Source organism: Plectropomus leopardus, chromosome 7, assembly GCF_026936395.1.
Source record: "Plectropomus leopardus strain MGB_pleo_1.0 chromosome 7, ASM2693639v1, whole genome shotgun sequence".
Classification (NCBI taxonomy): Eukaryota; Metazoa; Chordata; class Actinopteri; order Perciformes; family Serranidae; genus Plectropomus; species Plectropomus leopardus.
The window spans coordinates 33515063-33537245 of NC_142182.1; the positions used below are offsets into that span (position 1 = coordinate 33515063).

Here is a 22183-nt window from a genome sequence, read left to right on the forward strand (position 1 = left end):
AATCATGGCTATTAATATTAAGGCTTATAAATTATTGCATTTAGAAGTGCATAAAAACAGTTATTAAGAATTTTTTTTATTTGGTGCTTTAATTCAAAAACATATAGATCAGGATTGTATGTATGAGCACTGAGGTGTGTATTGATCGATCATTGTAGAATTATAGCACTTATGATTGTTTTGTGGTTTTTTTTTAAAGAACAGGCCGTTTTCTCAGCAATGTCACACAAAATGACCTCAAAGAGACACAAAATGACAACAAAGAGACACAAATTAACCACAAAGAGACAGAAAACAACCATGAAAAATACACAAAATGACCACAAGGTGACACATAATGACCCAAAAATACATAAATTTACCATAAAGAGACCATAAACAACCACAAACTCCTCTGCTTGACACGGAAATGACAAAGAAACACAAAAATGACCTGAAAGACAAACTAAACAATCAAAAATACACACAATGCCCTCAAACTGACACAATACGACTACAAAGAGATGTCAAGCAACATCAACTAAAAGAGGCAAAACCAAGTTTATGTGTCTCACTCTTCTGTTGGAGAGGTGGTGGGGCCTTTTGCATGTCTGTGCCCAGGGGCCCTTTGTGTCATTTTTAGCCCATGAGTAAAATGTGTCCTATTGATCTCATTTGTGATACGTAATAAAAACAAAATTCTCTTTGCCAGCCCTCCCGACCCCGTCAACAGGTTGGGTTCTTGGTAACATGAGACAGAATGAGCTGAGAAATGTGGTCAGAGCGGTTTCAGCAACAAGATTATTTAAAAAAAAAAAAAAAAAATATATATATATATATATATATATATATATATATATATATATATATATTTGGCTTTTAAGTCATTAGACGAGCATGAGGAGTAGTAAGAGTAATTCCATCTTTTTGTTGAAACTGAAAATTTGCATTTTGAGTTGATATCAGTGAGAGCACATTTAAGTTAGAAGCAGAACATGTATGTGGTTTTCTCCTCATGATCTGCAGACACATGATATCCCTTTAATGCAACACACAATGGTGACAAATGGAGGCCCCTAAAGGTTGGAAAGGATAGTATAGCATGTGCAGAATATACAAAGAAAGTCTTAAAAACAACTAGATAAATATAACTGCTGTTGCACAGAGAGACAGAGGATCACTGTTTAGAGGCCTGACAATAACTGCTATATTTTTTAACTGTGAAGAATACACCTTAATAGCAAAGCGATCGCCAGGATACAGCGGTAAGATTTATATATTCCAGGTTGGGAACCTCCTCCTGAGGCACATCCGGCTGCAATAACAGGACTCAACTCCAGGCATGTAACAACACTGTTATCAAAGTGTGACTCCTCTGCTTGATTCCACTAGTTTTTTTGTTCATGACAATCTTAAAAGACCTGTTTCCCAGATGCATGTCCTCAAAAGCACTGCCTTTTGCTGTGCAAGCTGTTCAGACCAAGGCAGCTGCAGCCAATAAGTCACACTGTATGACTCCTCATTTGTGTGGCTTCCTCGGTTTATCTGAATTGTGAATAACGTATCTAAAGTCCGGCCTTCGCTCTAATGGAATCGAGGAGAAAGTCATAAACAAAAGGGCAGTTTGTGTCTGAAAAGAGTGGCTACTATGTCGAATATCATCCTATTATCCTGTGAGGGGAAATCTCACTCTAAGCTAAACAACCGATCTCTCTGTGTGGGATTAAATTGTTGTACACTGTATCTGCTATTGAGATCTCAAACATTTCATGACATGCAAATGTTTTTTGGTTTTTTTTCCCAGTGTCTTTTTGCACATTCAGATAAATTGCATCTCATGTCGCTCAGTTTTATTTTACTATTCTCAGCCAGGATACTTCATGAGAAAACTTGTGTAATATGAATCCTCTAAGATCAAATACGGACACCCACATGCGTCTGTCTCCACCGTGGACTGCAAACGGGCTTGACATGTTTTTTTTAAGCAACCCTGCCTGAGGTGAAACAGACCGGGGTCGGGGGGGCCTAACTATGTCTTCAAACAGACCACACTTTGCAATTATATCCGTCCTTTATGAGAACAGTCTGCTAGATGGCTCATGTTTTAAAAAGTGCTTAAGTGGAATATTCAGCCAACAGATTTCTGGTTGAAGCCAGATGAAACATTTTATCTTTATGACCCGCTTCATAAGAGTTTAAAAAAAAAGACAGATTTGTTTGGATTGCCTGAGGAGTGTTTGTAGGATGCCACATTGCTGGTTTTCCCCTTTTAGTCCTCTATTATATAACTCCACCACAGAGAGATGTTCAAATTTTGCATCCACTTGTTTGCTGATGTGCTTTCTATGTAAAACTTAGGCTAAATAAGCGACCTAACAGGTTCAAGTCTCAAAAAGAGGTACCTCATCAGTGGTGGAAGAAATATTCAGGTATTTCAAAGGAACAAAAAAAAATAAATTAAAAATACTCCAATTACAAGTAAGAACCATGCAAAAGCATCATCAGAAATGTATGTATACTTAAAATGTATTTGTATGTATCTAAACTTTACGTTTTCAGAAAGGCCTCGGCCACTGTTGTGTGTTATATTAGTGGCTGTTATAAAATGCTCAAGATCAAGAGCAGATTATGAGATAATGGGCGCCTGGGCAGAGATATGCAAAGGGCCCCACCACCTCACCTACAGTGGAATAAGACAGACTTTATTGTGGTTTTGCGACTTTTTGTTGTTGTTTTGCGACTTTTTGTTGTTGTTTTGCCACTATATGTAATCAATATGAATCTTTTTGTGGTTGTCGTGTGTCTCTTTGCAGCCATTTTGTGTCTGTTTGAGGTCATATTATGTCTTTTTTGTGTCTACTTGAGGCAATTTTGTGTGGGTTTTTTGTTATTTTTCTCTTTTTGCAGTCTTTGTGTAGTTATTTTGTGTTTCTCTGCAGTTCCTTTGCATCCATTTGAAATCTTTTTGTGTGTCTTTGTGTTCTTTTGAGTGCCCTCATGGTCGGTACCTGTTAATCTTATTTTTACCTGTCATCTTGCAGGTGAAGGCCAGCGGGGGCCCTGACACTTTTGGCTCCTGGACCTGGACCTGCTAAGCCTGTGTAGTTGCTAATCCATTCATGCTTAAGTTCCTTGACCACTTAGTCTACAGTGTATTCCTGTTTTAACTTGTGTTCCAGTTCAACCGTTGAGTGAAGACCCAATGTACTCAAATGAGGCAGAGAACATGACAGGTGAAACTATATCAAGCACAGTCCACTACTGATTTTGATGTCCTATTCCTCCTCACATGACCTTTCACATGTTCTCAAACACATTATGACATGCTCAAAAACATATTCTGATCAAATTTACAGAGATTTATCATCATCATCCACCTTACAACACAATACCCTCAGTAAATAACAAACTATACCTGTATTCTGCCACAGAAATGATGTAACTGTTGCATAGTCCTCTACTGTACAGTAGCCAATATACATAAACCAATGTATTTATTTAAATTATAATACAATTTGTATGTGTTACTAACACAAACATTTTTACTAAAAAAGAAAAAGAAAGAAATTTTTTTTTTTATAACTGAAAAGGCCACTTTTGTGGCTTTTCAGTAGTATTATCACAGTATTATCTTTAAAAATCTAAATTTGCAAATAAATATAGTGGAGTAAAAAGTACAACAGTTGTGTGTTAATTGTAGTGAAGCAGTAGTAAAAAGTATATAGTAAAATAAAACTTAGGAGCTCAGATAAAGTTGGCTAGAAGCCCCTAAAAGAAATACATGATATTACAGTACTTAATATTTAGCTTCTGACCAAATGCAAGTCCTCAGGACTGGAGAGGGAGCTCTGCGGATCCCAGGGCCCTCTCTGGCACGTGGCAGGACACATCTGACCTAAAGGAGCAGCGAGATTTAAATGAGCTTCTCCTGACAGAAAATTGAGTAAAAAGCTAATTCTAAGGGATTGATTAAATTTGTTACCCTTGCACCATTAGAATAACAAATTTCATTACAAAACTTCAGCCGAGGGAAAGTCTCTAATCATTTTAATGAGCCGCTCTGCTCTCCACAAGTGGCTTCATGTGGAGAGACAAGAGCCTGTGATGTTAATGATTTTGCAATTAGTTTGCAAGACTAATGCCTATTACATTTTCAAGTGGATCAAACAAGAAACAAAAAGTTAACCTATATTTTAATAATTTATTCATTTCTACTTCTAAAACGTGTTTCTGGCAAGTGATAGTAGGGCGTCATTTTTTAAATTTCCCACAACGCAACTCGACCGCCGACACATCCATGCTGTTGTGCCGAGGTGTGTTACGCTAGCAGCGGTTAATGTCGTTAGCCTCGAGCTGCTAGCCTCAAGCAGAGATGAACTGAAGTCTGGTAAGCTAACTTCTTTCTATCTCCACACAGCGTTTTTGTTTTCATGTCGTCGCATTTAGACCCAAAATGAAAGGGTTTATACAACTTTCTCCACATATGCAGTTTTATTCCCCCACTTGTTACAACTTTAGGCCTAAACACACTTTGATAAGTAGCCTACATTTATGAATTTATTCAGATGCGGCCGCCGTAGTTTAGAATGGAGCAGTGAGCAAAAATAATTAGCTCTGCTAACATTCTGCTGCTTCCTCTCAATGACTCACTTATGAAAGCGTTCAAAAACCACACTTAAAAACACCTGCTTTTTAAAAACAGGAAATTCCCAGTGCAGCCTGACATACCTGTGTATACACAAGTCATGCTGAATATCTATGGGTGGGTTATTAGACAAAATGTCCTCCAAATGTCCCCTGGCACACATATGCAAAGGTCCTAGCACCTTTCCTACACTGAAAGAAAACACACAGACTTTGTGGTTCTTTCGTTCGTCATGACATAATTGTGTGTCTTATTGAGGTTATTTTGCATCACGGGTATTTTTTTCTTCTTTTCTGGATGTTTTGTGTGGCTTTGTAGTCATTTTGTGTCTCTGTGTGGATGTTTTGCCTATTTATGAAGTTATTTTGTGTCTCTTTGAGGCAGTTGTGTTACTCTTTGTTGTTATTGTATGTCTTCTTATGGCTATTTAGCCCATGAATGCAGTTATTTTGTCTTATTGGGGCAACTTTGTGTCTCTTTGAGGTATCCTTTTTGTTGTTGTTACTGTTTTGTATCGGTCTGTGGTGTCTCATTCTGGTTGTGTTATTGTTTATGTAGTTATTATTATTATTATGTAGTCTCTGATGATATTGTGGTTCTAATGGAGGTAATTTTGTGTCTCTGAGTTATTTTTTTTGTCTTTTTCTGGTCATTTTGTGTCTTGTGGTTGTTGCACATTTTGTAGTTATTTTGTGTCTCTTTTCAGTTCTTTTCCATCTCTTCTGTGGTCTTTTTCTGTCCCTTTATGTTCATTTAAATGTCTCATGGTCAGCACAGTTTAAGTGGCAGTTTGTAGGTGGAGGCCTGTGTGTATATCAGATTTTATCACCTTATTTTAAACGTTTTGGAGCAGCATCTGGAGTGGATATAGTAGAAATAAACAAAACTAGAACCTGATGGAAAATGAAAAGCAGATCAGACCTTTTCTAAATAATCTAAACAACAGCCTTAAAGCCATCTTTTAGGATAATTAAGTCGCTGCACTGTTTAGCTGGTTATTAGAAGCATATATCAACTTGCGCAACTTTAATTGATGTAACCCTTTTTTTAATTGGCTGGATTGAAAAGTTGTGTATCCTCTAATAAAATGTCAACAGAAAGTTCATGTTATATAGTCTGCATCCTACCATTATAAACAGCACAGATTCCTCATATAATATATAGATGCTCAGGATGACAGCAGGCAAAGCATCCAGCGTGTTATCTCTGGGATCCATGCTGCGAGAAGGCCTTTGTGGAGCCAGAAGTGCAGGCCTCTCCCCTGTGTGAAATATGAGCTGATAGAGACAGGATGCTGGCAGTAATAGGGGGAGGAGGACTGAGGCAATGGAGGTAAAAAAGGAAGAGGGTAGCCATTTGAGCCCTGAAACCTGAAATCAGCAGTTTCCTGACAGCCTTATAAGGTCAGCCATGGGAGGCATTTCCAGTATCTAACCACTGATTACTCACCCATTGCAGGGAGGAGGGGGTGTCAAGGCTTCAGCAGGAGGGAGGAAGTATACGAGGGAGGTGTTTGTGTTTTATGGTTTTTGGAGTACTTTGTTTGTGAGTCTTTGACCGAGCTCTCGTCCAGGGCCAAACTCAGAGAGACGCTCTGCTGATTTCCAACGCTTTGACTACAGAGCCTCGCCGTCATATTAGATCAGTAACCATGCTGCTGTAAACAATGCGGAACTTAATGTCGTAATAGTTTTTTTTTTAAACTTAAAGGATTTAAAGAAGTAAATCCCTTTCCCCCCCTTTCCCATTCCTTCTTTGGTCAATCTGTCCCCTCCTACCCTCTTTCTGTATTTTTTAGTAAGTGACTGAAATACTTTGGGGGAATGTAGTGTAGTAAAAGTGCATATTTTTTTTAGGAAATGTAAAGTAAAAGTTGACAGAAATATAAAAACTAAAGTGAAGTACAGCTACTTCAAAAAAAAGTATTGTAACAGTATTATTACATTATTATCATTATTATTATTACCGTGTTACAAAGTCTGGACGTGAGAAGGAGGCTCTGTTTGAGCATTGGTATCTCCCTAAAAATGTCAAAAATTTCAGTGAACTGTGTGACCTCCTCCTCGAGGAATTCAAAAACAGTTTGCCTTAATTACAAGTCACATTACCTTGACTTGTAATTAAGTATTTTCATATAGTGTTAATAATACTTTAACTTGAGTAAATATTAGGGCTTGGTGTGATGCGTCAACGTAGTCGGCAACATCAATTACGTATATAAGCCGATTCACATAATGTGCGTCGACGCGTAGCACCGCAGCACGCCTCATGAAAGCGTGAGCAGCGCCTCATGAAAGCGTGAGCAGCGCCGAGCATGTTGCTCATGTTATCAAGTTAGAGCGTGCACACTGCTCACCCGAGCACCGCTTGTCAGGTGCGTCTGAGCTGCGCCTCAGCTGCAGCACATCTAGAGAAACGGTGGCTCGCCATGTTTTTTTTACGTGTGACGCTCGCGTTTGTTGACTCTATACCACTTTATACTGCAGTTTAAAGTCTCTCTCTGTCACAGAGATGAGCAAATACAAACATATATGTTTTACCTCAAATTCCTTGCTTCCCTTTCAAAACAAAAGCTATTTGACTATGTCTCTAGGCAGAATGCCATTAACTGCTGATGCAATGCATTTTATTTTGAAACATTTACAGGAGGGGGTTGTCAGCTGTGCAGGAGCTTGTATAACTTCATAAATGAGTTGAATATGTGCTTTTGAATATGAAAATACAGCACTCATATCAGCAAGCAGCAATATGCCTAAAGGCTCGGTTAAGGCTGGACTATTTTGATGCAGAAAGAATGTACTAGTTATAATTTTTTCTGTCAGAGAAAAAGAGTGTCATTCAAATTGCACTAATTTTACTGTAAGATGTTTTGTTGGACTGCTAGATTTGAGGTTTTTTACTGTAACAAACAGTAACTGTATTGTTACTCCTCCTAAAAGTGACTTGTGTTTTACATTGTTTGATTTATTCTGCTGTTGGACTGCTAAATGTAGATTGCACTACATTCCTTTTACTTGAATGGAACAAGCTCTTGCATTCATTTTATTTTGGAGAGACTTTATATCAGACTGTAAAACACAGATTACCAGTTAAGACTGGTCTATTTTTTGTTGGGGAATAATGCCCTGCAGCGTTTTAAAATGTTATTTTCGGTAAATTTGTTGTTATATTAATTGAATAATTAAAAAAAATAATAGTTAGATCAATTAAAAAAATAATCGATAGATTAATCGATTAATCGAAAAATAATCGATAAAGAAATAATCGTTAGGTGCAGCCCTAGTAAATATCTAAATACATCCTCCAACCGACTCCAATTTTACAACTTTTTTTTTTTTTTTTTACAGAATATCACAGTGTAGATATCACTGGATTTCTATCTGAAAGACATTTGAACGTGCCCACATGAACATAGAATGTAGATAAATCTAATCTGGATAACAGACGCATGAAGTGACAAATGTAAACGTCTCTGAACCTGAGACGTCTGTTCAGAACTACCTGTCAGAGTTCAGCGCTTGTATGTGCTTTCTTGGCAGGTGTGAGTGTGTCCTCGGGGGTCAGTCTGCAGATGGACAAATCATTTTGATAATGTAGCAGAGCTTTGGATCCCTTCTCTTGTCCTGGGATACTTTATTCTTCATATTTCCTGCCGGAGTAACTCATATGCTTTTTGCTTGAGGCTTTAGTTGTGAATTATTGAGAGAGCTATGGTCTTTCTAAGCTACACGTAGACACAATTCAAATCCAACATGCACACACAGGGTCATATTTCTATTTTGAGAGTAGCAATAAGAAAAAGTTAAATCACTTTATTATCGCAGCACAGCACGTTCAAGGCTTTTAGGGCTGGTTTCACAACCTGAGAGTTGAGATTTTTTCTACTGATATTGTGCAAGGTGCTGAAATAAGATGGGTCATGCAGCAGACAAGTAGATGCAGTAAAGAGAGATGATGCAGAGAAGCATCCTTGCAGGAGGGGATGCGGAGGGCTGGCTCAAGGACACTCATGTCCAGAGAAGAGATAGTGTTTATGTCTGTCACAACATGACAGCCAAAAAAAAGACAAGAAACAAAGGCACATGAGCTGCATCACAGACGGAGGTTTGACTCAGTCGTTAACAGTCTCTCACCTCTTCCTTTCCCACGCTGTGAAACCATATCAAGATTGTGAGCATCGCTGAATGTACACTCTGTCCTGTAGTTAAATTTGAATCATTTGCTGGTGAAAAAATGAAATGAGGATTAAAAAAACAACGCAGATTTAGTTTTCTTTCACGTTTTGCTTGTCACGCATTATTTTCGTGCTGCTTCCTTCCTGTTACCCAAAAAGGATCACATAACCTGTGTGACTGAAAAAGGGAGGCTGTAAGTAATCTGATCGCCACATTAATGGCATCTTGAGATAAATGGCTGCGTTCATTTTATGGTTGTCTGCATTCAGAGCTAGCCTCTCTCTTAATTTATTATACTTAAGATTGAAACTGACCCACAGGTTATTGGAAATTTGTTGCAAAGTAGGTGTACTTTCTCTGTTTGTCAAATGAAACTGGCCCAGTTTGTTATTGACAGACAGCAGAAAGCTCCAGAAATCAACCTATTTTCATCACAATATGTATTTATGCACACATTTCTCTCTCTCCCTGGATACTTTTCGGTATGATCTAATAATTCCAAATTTGATTTCCCTGTGGTTCTTAGCTAACTTGTTTTGGCCCGAGGCACACGCGAAATAGGAGGCAAGAGCACACAGAAGTGGGGCTACTGCTCCCCTGTGAGCCAGAGGATGGGTCTATTTGTGGAGCTATTTCTGTTTCTGTCTGTCAGAGCATCCACAAAGGCTGCAGAGCGCCGGCCAGAGCGCATGTGAGGGTGTAACAGGAGCACTAAAGGGGGAGACAGTGAAGACAGTGATGATGCTCTCTGGCTGAGCTTCAGGCAAGGACAGAATCAAACGCAGCAAAGAAGCACACTGAGCCGCTATCGTACACCGTGTGCTGTTTTGCTCGTCCCTCATGTGGCCTGGTAATTAGACAGGCAGTGCGAGGGCCCTCCGTGTCTGCTGTCGATCACAGCCGCTACAGAGAGGTTGCATACTTGGATCAGGCTTCCTCTCCAACTGGTCGCACTCTGCAGGGAATGTAGGAGGACAGCCAGCCTCCTCTGACGTTAGCATGGATGAAGGACAGAGCAGCAGATGACATGTGCAGATAGGAGTGGGAGGCTGAATGAAGCACACCCGTGAGTCACAGCATGGGCACATGAGCGCGCTTCTTATAATGACAGGCTTTCAACTTGAGTTCATAATGCATTCACTCTTTTGTTGTCGGCGCTCAGATTGCAGAGGGAACATGGATGGACAGCATTAGAAACACAGAGAGCAGTAATGGGTTTCTAACCGTAGTGAATGCAGCAGCATCAGGCTAATTTGCCACTCAAGTTCACTGTTTATAATATGTCCTATTAAAGGTCAGCGTTCAACATGTGTGCTCACTGTTCTGTGGCAAAGGGCAATTACCTCCACTTGCTTCAATACAAGACAGACTGAAAAAACAATCTAAATGCATACACACTGTTTGACTTAAAGCAGTAGTTTAGATTGTAGTGCCGTTGTGTGAAGTACTTATCCATAGTCGGTGTATAGTGCACAGTAGATGGCAGTCGGTGCACCCCCTGTTTGGAGAAGCAGGCACAGAATCGCTGTGGACAGGAGCAGCAAATCCTATTTTAGCCACCTAAAACTGTATAAGTGTATGTTATATTTAGAATAATTTCACTTTCTTTGCCTTTATTATATCACCCTCTTCAAAGCTACCAGACTTCTTTAACAAAATTAGAAATTTTACCTCACAGAACACGGGAGTTGCTGGTCTACTGCTGCTATCAGTTAGTTATTTTGTGCCATTTTGCGACTTTTGTGTTTTATTAAGATAAGTTTGGATCCACCAAAATCACACCATATCACTAACTAACTGATTGAAGTAGCTGTAGACCAGCAGCTCCTTTGTTCAGCAAGCTAAAATGACTGTTTTTGTCAAAGATGGGGAACTGAAGCTATTAACGGCCTCCCGGTCAGAATGGGCTGTCTGACAGAAAGGTAAAGCACTAAATACTTAGTATAGCATAAACTTAAACTGATATTGATGCTTCAATTAGTTAGTTTGTGCTATTGTGTGACTTATGTGTTTTACAAAGATAAGTTTGGATTTACCAAAGTCACACAATATTCCAGTCCCAGGGGTGTTCAAACTGTTTTGAATGTGGACCAGATAATATAATGTTCAGCCTGGGGTTCAGCTGCTTCTCTGTCAAATAGGTCATTTTAAAAAAAAATCACAAACAAGACAAATGCAACTATTTTTTTTTTTCAGTGAAAATATGGTCAACTTTCCACCGCTCCTGAAAGCAGTGGTCCTCACTGTCCACTGGACAAGTCTTTGCTGTGGACATGTCTGGTACAAAACAGGAAATGTCTGCTGTTAGGTAACCATTTAGTTTGTTCGATGACTGTCATTAGTTTGATGAACGTCTGTGAGCTATATTAAAGTCTGTCTATTGTGAGGTGAAGGGAAAAATGCAAAGTGATTATGTTTGATTCATCAATATTGAGTGGCGGGCCACACACCATCAAAGTCAAGCTGAGGTCCGTTTAAAATTGGTCCAAGGGCCACAACTGGCCCCCAGGCTGGACTTTTGACGGACATGCTTGCAATACCCAAAGAAACTGATCTAGGCTGTGGAAGACCAGCAATTCCTGTGTTCTGCGAGGTAAAATTACTGTATTGGCAAATGGAGAGAGAGCATAGATAACGGCTTCAGTTCCCCGTCAGAAAGGGATGTCTTACAGTAATGTAAGGCAGTGGAAATATTCTAACAATTTGCTGCTGTCCCGGTCCGGAGCAGTTCATCGCTTATCTTCCATGGTGGTGCTTCTGCCTGCTTCTCAAACTTGGGGTGTGCCGACCGCCATCAATATACTGTGTGTATGGATAAAAACCTCATACAACCGCATTTCTAAAAATCTGAACTATCCCTTTAAATAAGATGTCTTAAAGTAGAAGTAGTTGTGGCACCGTCTTAACCAAAACTATAGAATGTGACTGGAGTCTCAATGTGACATTAACCTGCCTGCCTGACCTGATTAATGTCCACACCTCTAAACCTGGACGTGAACTGATGGAAACTCTGTTGGTCTAACAAGCTTTGGTTCAGCCCTGCTCAGCCACATCATCACTTATTATCATCATTATCATTGTTCTAGTTGCTTTAGGGATGAAGGAAGTATTCAGGTCCTTTACTTAGAAAAAGTAATAATATAAGAATGTAAAAACAGAAGTCAAAATGATACTTTAAGTAACAAATGTGATAATACTCATGCCAAATGGCTACCTTTGTGGTGTTATGTAGTATTATTGGATTATTATCAGGAATGCATAAATATGAGAGAGACATTTTTATTGTTGTTATTCGAGGTAGAGCTCATATCAACCACAATATAAAGTCTTAAGAAGTTAAAATTCTAAACAGTTCAATTTTATACAGCCATCACTGTCTGTAATTGAGTCGTGGAACTTTGTTTTGCAGAGCAGTAAGATTGTATCAAACTGATTTTAGTTTAAATCAACCTTTTGTAAATATATTCTCAGAGTAATTGTCAGTTTTGCAAAATGTAAAAGAATAAAGCAGGTTGCAACACTACTTTATTCTAATTTAAAAAGTTTATTTTAGAAAATTCTTGAAACAAGTTGAAATATTCCTACTACATTGGCATTTTTTAAAATCTTTTTGTAGGAAAAAACAACTTATTTCCTCAATGCCACACTAAAAAAATGACTTGATAAGCAGGAGATTTTTTTTTATCAGAGAACAATGTTTTATGATATTCAAGTTCATCACACATTTTATATGACAATAATATGCAAAAAATCAGAAAAAAGTCAGATTCATTTGTAGAGAACATCAAAAAACAGATGTTGGCTAAAGTGCAGCAGATGTTGATCAAAGAAAACACATGATTTAAAAAAGTCAGACAAAAGAGAATATAAATAAAATAATAAAATCATGCAAAATCTTCACAAGATATTGCTGTCAGGTAAATGTCGTGGAGTAAAAATTGAAATTTTCCCGTCTGAAATGCAGTGGAGAAGAAGTAAAAAGTGGCATTAGATGAAAATAAGTAAAGCACAAGTACCTCTTGTTGCACTGAAGCAAAGTACTTAGTTACTTTCCGTGAACCTTGGGACCTCTGACCTCATTCTCATGATTTCCTGCATGATTTGTGGCTCGGCTGTGACATTCTAGCTGTCTCTGTGTGAATGTTCCCCGGCAGGTCAGGCTCAGGCCTCACATTTCACAATGTGTCTTGTTACATTCTACTGAAAAGGTGAAGCCAAAGGTCAGGTCAGGTCAGGTGCTGCAAGAATAACTAGGAGCCTTTTTTTTTACAAAGCTCTATGAAATGAATGACTTACTGTTGCTCCAAATTCAGTAGCACCCTATTGTATTTCATGATGACATGGTGGAAAAAGAGGCAACATGCTTCAAAAATGACTGAATTTAGGGCACTTAAACTTTCCTGGTGGTTTGACTGAAAGTGTACAGACGTTTAGTGTCAACATTCATGAGTTTTTTCGAGTGTAGTCTTACTCACTGAGTAAATTTAAGACACCAAGTTCAATAAACAAATGTCAGTCATGCTGACAGTTTGTGTGTAAGTCGAGTCCACAGATAATTAATGGCGTGCCACTGTGTATTTACTCTTTCACTAATGGGAATGTTGTAGTCTTTAATGATGCAGAGTAGCTGGGTCCTTAGAACTGTATGTAAATACAGACAGACTTTTCTTTATTTGGATTAGTTTGGGGGCATTTTGCCTTTATCCCTGAAATTGTAAGAAAATGGACAAAAGCTGTGGGGTAGGGAAGAGTGAGAGAGATGAGAAGACTGAAGCCACTTTCATGTTTCTGCAGTTCATTCAATGAAGGCTACAGCCCCCGCTGCTTAGCTTAGGTTAGCACTAATACTGGAAACAGTGACTCTGTATGTTTCTGTCCAGAGGCAACAGAAGCAGCTCTAAAGCTCACTAATTAATACATTACATCATGTTTGTTTACTCCATACAAAAATGGTGTAAAAATGTCATTTTGTCATTTTGCAGACCATTCTGTGCTGGACTATTGCTTGGCCCAGAGCAGCAACTCTGTGGCAGCTGCTCCAGGACAAGAAAAAGGCTGATGCATAGCAAGGCAGTCTTCTTTGGGCTGATGTTTATGATACTTACACGTTTTGTTCAGCAAGACAATCTTCATAATTAAACACAACTTTGAGGATTTTCGAGGCCTTAATGCATTCGCCAGAAGTAAAAAGCTATTGTTAGTCTATAAATGAACTACATTACAGTCATCACTACGAGGCTGTAAAGCTGTTTTCAGCGCAGTTTGGCTTGATGACGTTCTGAAGTCTCCTTTAGCCACTTGTTTTTCAAGACATAAAAGCGTCAAGCTTAATGAGTGGTGTATTTACTGATGTATTTTATATTGTAAAACAAAACATGAAAGTCTCTAAAGTTGCGTAAACAACTTATTTCAGGTTTCTAACCAAAAACTCATTCAAAAAAGCCATTGATTTTTTAACGAGAGAACTGGAGGTGCTGAAATGCTAACTGATTTCCAGGCATTAAGACTCATTCCTGGGGTTCTCTATATCTTTAAACGTTACAGTTATGGCTGAAAATGACAAGGAAAATAAACAAGTTTGCTGATTTCACACACCTTTGCAAAACAGCTGCCAGCTGTCGACTCACAAGTGATTGTTGTAAATTGCTGTAAATGTTATACTGATTTAGTTCATATGGAGACTGTAAATTCTATATGATGATTCAAACAGGTGTTTACTGATCTTCTAATGATCTTCATTCATCATATAATCTTAATCACATTACATGGATTTACTCTTTACATTTAATCTAGTAAATTAACCCTTGGAAACCTGGGGAAAAAGCTTGATTTCTTTTGAAAACAGCAAGATTTCAGTAAGCAACTTAAGAGGTAATAAACCATAAATTAGCAAGAAATTTTTTACAAAGTACAAGAAAAATAACAAAAAAACAAACCCAAATAAGTCAAGTCAAGTCAATTTTATTTATAGAGCCCATTATCACAAAACATGGTTTGCCTCAGAGGGCTTTACAGCATACGACAGGGTAAGCAGAAAAAAAGAAATGACCTGAAAAAACGGTGCTTAAAAGTTATAATATTTCAGTAAAATGATTTTAAATATTTAATTATGATAATTCTAAGTCTAGTTCTATGGACTTTTTCCCACAGCTTAAAAAAATTCTAAGTTAACTAATGCCTTGCAATTTAGAAATTGCCTGTTGCCTTTTGCCAGTTTGCAGCACAAGAAAGGTGATGTCAGTCCAGGTTTCAAAGGGTTAAAACTGACAAATGACTACATTGAATCAGCGTGAGTATTTCACATGAACGTGGAGTAAAAGTTGAGTCACAGCAGAGGGAGGAAATGTCACTCATTCCATTGGCAGCTCGGACCAGAGTTTATGTTTTCATAACACAACAGAAGAACATAAAGGCTCTGCTGAGGCCAAGGACAATGAGAGGTCAGTGTGTGTTAAGCACCAGCGGGTGCTCAGTCACTTTACCTCTCAAGTGTTTCCGTATCAGGTGCAGGAGAGAAGTCCTTAAGATACCCGGCATCGTTTGTTTTTTCTGGCCAGGCTTCTTGCAGCCTTCTTCAAGATGTTAAAGCTCCTTACGCCTAACTGAGTCAAACCTTCACTATGACATAAATCTGTAAATGAGATTACGTCATTTCTGCTTCAGATACTGTTGGGAACACAAATTTCCATTCAGTAGAACACAGTTATTGACCACTTTCAAAAAAAATTTTAAAAATTGGAACGCCAATACAAACACGCAAATGCACGTGACTCTGCACAGACATTTTGCACGAACACACACAAAAACCCATTGACCTGCTGAGAGAGCGCCCCCCACCCCACCCCCCGCTTTCTGTTTCTCTTAGCTTAGAAATACCAGCTCCTTAGGCTCAGCCATCTGTGACACTCTGAACCTATTGACCTTGCGGAACAGCGGACCTGCAAATTAGCCTAAAATATTTGGCTGTAACCTGTCCTCCTGAGGATCAGATGTCAGACTCAATGTGCTTAGCTGTGCTTTGAGGCTATTTCCCCTTAGTTCACACCTCCTTACCACCATGCACATGTGTCTGAAAGGTGCCTTCCCTTGCTTAAAGATAAAAAAAAATGTATGTTAGTTTCCATTGTATCTTACATAACTCTAAGCTTACATGCTCCTAATATGTTTGAGCACAAGTTTTTCTTCTTGTGTTTGAAATTGCTCATTTGTTGTGTTGTTATTCAAAGGGGAAATAAAATCTTGATCACAGCTACAGATTTTATCTTAGAGGAAGTGGAGAAGCTGTATCTGGAAAAATAACCCACAGTCTCGCTACATGGTCACATTTTATTGACAAAATGAAAATACCACAGAGAGGATGGGCTTAACTTGGGTGTACTCCATCCACAGTATGAAATCATGCAGCAAGAGCCAGAGTCACATGCATGAAAACATACATGAGGAAAATTTAGAGCTTTATGGGACAGAGAAACGTATTATTCAAACGTCCCAGGGCGTCCAGCAAAGGAAGATTTAGTGCTGGATAAATCGTTGTAATGTAGAGTGTCCTTGACTGGTTTCGTTTGCGGCTGTACATAATTAGCTGTGTGACCATTAAACTGTTTAACCAGGATCCTGCTGAGCTGAGCTCCAACCAGTGCTTGCGTGAATGCAGACCTCCTTGGAAAGTTAATGGGCCATGAGGGAGGCTTGTGCTAAAATTAGGTAACTGAGTTTCATCCTGACTATGAGATTTGTGCCCAAAGTCCACAGAATCCCCCCCGCTCCACCCCCTCCCTCCTCCCCCTCTGTCACCACTACTCTTTAGGCTGTTGGCAGATTCATTTGCGCTTGACCTAGTTAATGTCTCTGGAGAGATGGAGGAGTAAACACACGCAACTGCTCCTTTCCAGAAAACCTGGAATTTTCCACACTTTACACACCCAGTTCACAGGCCAGGCTGCTGTCCACAAAAAAAGGAGGATAAGGGAACATTTTTGGTTTGTAATGTGCTATAGTGGAAAATCACCAGCCTTTACTGACTGATAACACTTTGACATTATGCAGCCCATAATGAGGTCACCATCTTTATCTAATTAAATGCCTCTCAACCTTCAAAATATTCTCTCCAATGAGTTTTATGTGATTCAGCCAAATGCTACAGGTCTCTACTTTGTGGTTTCCTGTACAAAGTTCAGGGCCTCAATATTCTGTGCCAGAATCTGATATGGAGTAAAATTCAGTTGAAGCTTACAAGTAATCCTGTCTCTCCTTTTGGTTCTGCTTTTAGGGCACATTTGCACATGTACTATACTGTAAGCCAGTCAGAACAGAACAAGGAGGGCAGATGAATTTGCAAATAATTTTTAAATTAATATGGCCAATGTACTGCATTTTTTTGTATATTTGAAACCGAGAGCAACATCACTTTTCTTGTGCTGCTTTCAGAAGCCTTTTACATTTTTTTGAATCTTTGAATAATGAGCAAATTGGTTTGGTTTCTTTTAAAAACATGAGGGAAAAGGTAATGAGCAACTTAGTAAAAATGTTTCACAAACTGCAAGAAATTAGTGGGTGTATAACTTATTCTTATCCTTGCATTTGAAAAACTCAACAGCATCGTCTCTTTCCAGAAATCATGACCTGGCTGCTCAAGATTATCTACTGACTTTGTTGTGAGCAGCTTCATGTAGGAACTATAGTATTTTCCACCAGCTGTATCACTGCTCAGTGGTACTATGGTTAACTAGCAGTATGCACGCTTCTTTCCGTGCAGTGATTGGGTTGGAAGGTGAATTTTGGTAGAAAGAAAATAGTTCCTACGTGAAACTGCTCACAACAAGGTCTGTGGGTTATCTTGAGTAACTGGGTCATGATTTCTGGAATGAGACATTGCTGCTGAGTTTTTCAAATGTATGCTTTTGGTGCTTTGAGCATTACAGGCTGAGTGCCATCTAGTTCCATTATACTGGAGAGAAGGCAGACATTTCTACAGCCAGTTTTAGTGTGAATCGCCAACACTTGGCAACTCACACTAAAACAATCTTGACTAATAAATGTCACTACAGGTAAGAAAACAAGCAAGACAAACATGTTTTTGATTGTGGTGGGAACTGTCCCTTTAAAACCTTTTTTTCCTTCTTTATAAATAAAAAAGGTGTCCAACAAGCATGTGCTCGGTGCAGGCTGAAAACAGTATAATATAGAACATCTGCCCTAATATTTGCGTTAGCATTAAAGCCATTATGACAGGATTATGGTCATTCTTATGTTTAAGTAAACACTGTTTAGTTGTTCCATCTTTGCTTCCATATCCTCTATATTCTGTTCTTTGTATTTGTTCTGCTGTTTCAGGTAAGCGTCCTACACTGTTTTGTATTTTTTATTTTGTATTTCTTTTCTTCTTGCATTTCATGTATAGTGTCTTTGAATACATAGAGAAGTCCTATTAATTGTTATTATTTGATAAGCAGATGGGGTCATGGAAGGTTGACATATTGATGTTTTTATAGGTTTTTAAAAAAGTAAACAGAAGAAACGATGTGTTGCAATTAGTCCTCCTTAGATCTCCCTCCCCGCGATTCTAAAAAGATTCAAGAGATCAGCAGACGCTTTGACGTATCAGAACAGGAAAAGTACAGGCATGATTATAACATTATTAAGCATGGCTACAGTTCATTAAGGTGTGTCTTTTTCAGGGTGCTGGTGCTTTGCATGGTGTTACACTGCCATGTCTTACAAGGACACTTAATAGAGCCATTGTTAATGTGGTAGTAGGAAACATCATGACATGTGTAATCACAGGTGTGGCCTCATTGATGAAGCAATAACAATCATGGCTGCAGACCATTAAGGTGTGCCTGTTTCAGGATCCTGAGCTGTGCCTAATTATTTCATTTACTACTTCATATTCAGTGCAATACACACTCTTAGTGAGTTGTAAATTAATATGATTTGGATCCCTATAAATCATTATCAATTTGCGTCATCACTGACTGAAGATTGACTCTAGGCTTCTACTAAATGTCACGTGTTGCACTGTGGGACTTGTTAGCAGGAAGTATTTCCATTCCGTGGACTACTTCTTTTTTTTCTTGTTCTGTTATGGGAATTTTTGAAGGGACTCGAATAAAATAACAGACAGTGAATAATGCACTATAGGGCTGTAATTAATCCAGACACAGTCCTACTGTTGTGCATACTGGCTCACTGTCATGACTTACAGGGACACTTGAATGGAACAAAGCCACCATTAATGTTATTAATCACACTCTTTGTTTAGCTGCTGTGAGAAGCCAAACTGTCCATGTGAAAAACGTCTAACTGTGTTTAAAGGAAGACCTGTGGTGTTTGAAATGTCACTAATAAAAGGAGGTGTGATTCTAGTGTGCTGGTTCTCCTGGTATTGCAGTGTTATTGATCTTTTAAGATCTACATGCAACTGAGGTTTTGTGGGTGTGCACATTTAGTCTGGTCTCTTAACTCTTTGAAACCTGGACAAACATATTATATATAATTCTTGTGCTGCCTTTCATAAATATATTAAAGCCTTTGGACCCTGAACCACATTGGTTTGATTTCTTTTGAAAACATGGAGAAAATGGCAATCAGTAACTTGGCAACAATTGTTCTGGCAAATGGCAAGAAATTAGTAGGTAGTAGTAGCAGAAAATTATTTTTTAAAAGCCAGGGAAAAAATGTCCACAGAATAGTATTCATAATTATTATTATTATTTATTTTAAATAATTAAACAGAATTAAGAAACAAGTTTGTTTTTTTCTGCTAAATTTAAGGTATTTCTCTTGTACTTTTTACTAATTTCTTGCTAATTTCAGGGTAATTTCTGAAATTGCTTTTTGCCTTTTTCGCATGTTTTGAAAAAACAAAACAAAAACAAAAATCAATCCAAATTGCCCAGGTATAAAAGAGTTAAAATGCCTAATATCTCAGGTCACCAGCCAGAACTTTACAACCATGATATTAGGTTCCAGGTCTGATGGTATTCTAAAGATAAAAATGCCTTCTTATTATTCTATTAATGCCAGTGGCAGCAGATATTGCTCTCTGAATCACCCTGCCCTTTCCTTCTCTTGTATGTGACTGCTTCCTAAAGCATATGCTGTATTGACAGGAGTAAAAAAAAAAAAAATGTGGCCCACTCCTGCTCATGTCATATTCTTTCTCTTCGTCACCTTCATGGTTTCTTTATTTAACAGCAGAACATTCACACATTCACGGCATTTCGTTTTTTAAAGTTAAAGTGAACAAAATGTGCCCTTAACATGCCTGTAGCAAGAAAGGCTGTGAATCATGCATTCCTGTGTATGCTGGATTTTCAAATATGTATGAAATGAGCAGAGGCTATGAAGTCATCATGATGCGGATGTTTGCACATGTGTGAACTTGTGGGCGTGACGGGATGACACCAGAAATAGATAGGGAGCTAAAAAAAAAAAAAAAAAGGCAGAGGTGACTGACCAGATGACCACTGGAGGTATTAGGAAAGGCAGTGTAAAAATGTGAGAAAGGGCAGTGAGGGGGCAGGAACAGATCAGCTCTGTATGGAGATAGAGGGTGTGTGTGTGAGACAAAGTTGGGGGCAGGGGAGTGAGAGAGAGAGAGAGAGTGTCACGTGTATGCCAGAATAAGCACAGAGCTGCACAGGGGCGATCTCTGGACACAGCAGCAGCAGCAGCAGAAGCAGCAGCAGCAGAAGCAGCAGCGAGTCAGACCCTCAGTCCCTCAGGTCCTTAATGCTCCCTCCACATGTACTTTCTGTAGCAACCACACTTTGACACCTGTCCTCCCCCTCGCCTTATCTAACCTCACCCTCAGGCTTTTCTCTGGCTCCGTAGAGGATCTTGAATGACTTCATATACTCAGTGCGCATGCTCGTATACAGTACAGCTTTACTGTAAATGCATATTGTTGACATTTGAAAGCCATTACACATGTGCTGCCTCATTTCAGCCTCATGCATCAGAGCAGGACTAGGTGTTCTATGGCTAAGTATATGGTACAGCCATCACTTAAAGTACCATCTTGGTGTGCTTATTTCAGAGGATGTGATGCAGGAGGAGCAAACCCGTCTCAGTGGCCCTTGTTGAATCTCAGCGCTGCTCTTCTGAAGAAGGCTGGAGAGGAGCCAGGTACTTTTTTTCACTTGAAAAGGTTGGGATGACATCCAAACCAAAGAGCTTTAGTCCTAATGTGGGCCTCACAATGTTATGCAAGTGTATGACTGCAGCCGCAGCAGCAGCATAATAATAAAAAAAAATGCATCAAGCCCACGTTGAAGCTTTTCTGTTCCTATTGGAGAGGAAAGCAGAAACCTCACACCTGGGGCAGGGCCAAGGACACGTGTTAGCCACAAACAGCCCCCGCTATAAAAGATCTGCTCTGGATGGAAATTTCTGACGTCTGACTTTTAACCAAACTAAAAAGTAACTCTGAATGGGTGACTAATGCATGTCTGCTGCTCTGCTACAGCGGAGAGGTGAGACCATGAGGCATCTCAAGGTGAAGCTGCACTCTGACATTCAGCCTCCCGGATAAACACGCCGCCGCGCTCTTCATCAGCACTGACAAACATCATTAGTGACAGTCAACATAACTCCCAACATTACTGGCTTCACTGGTGATTAAGAATATAATGATGAAATATTTATTTTGAATGACATGAGCACACGCTTTATTCAGCAGGAATACCCGTTGTTTAGTTGAAAATAACAACTGTGAAATTCACTTTCACAGCTCCATATTTTGAATGTAAATATATGGTTTAATGAGAGAACGCTTTGCCTGATGAGAAGTGTAAATACACAGCAAGCTCATTTAAACATTCTTCATTTTGCCCATCTACAGAAGTATCCTGCAGTTCAAGAAGAACCAAGATGATTAGTCCATTAACTGATTACTTAATTGACAGAAAATTAATATTTCTTTAAGAAAAAACAACACACATTTGCTTCTGATGGCCATTTTCTACTATTTTCCGCTGTTTGATAGACTAAATAATTAATCAGTAAATCAAGAAAATAATCAGCAGATTAATTGACTGTGAAAAGAAACGGTGTGGCCCTGATTGCAGATAGATTTATATTGCAAATCTCCTGATTGTTTGTTTGCCATGCTTATTGCTTTAAACTGTAACAGACTCTCTCTTAAGCAGACCAGTCAAGCTACAAATGATCATGTAATGAATGTTGAAAGAAAAACACTATTTTTTGTCAGATGTTTCCAATCTGTTAAGCTAAAACTGCATGAAAAGTGGAAAATTTGGTATTAAATTAAACAAAGTTCACAACCAAGCTCAAGCAGGCAATTGTTTTCATTCTCAAGTCGTCAAATATAGACGTATTGAAACACATAAGAATAAGTGGTTAGTGTAGTGAAACTTTTGTG

General features: G+C 38.8%; 1 long non-coding RNA gene across 1 annotated transcript; it reads left to right on the plus strand.

Annotated features, from left to right (window-relative positions):
* The first annotated feature begins 138 nt into the window (after positions 1–138).
* On the plus strand, positions 139–21836 carry LOC148189241 (uncharacterized). Its single transcript, XR_015777092.1, has 3 exons — positions 139–4366; positions 20840–20928; positions 21269–21836. It is a non-coding gene; the product is annotated as an uncharacterized LOC148189241 (long non-coding RNA).
* The last annotated feature ends 347 nt before the right edge of the window (positions 21837–22183 follow it).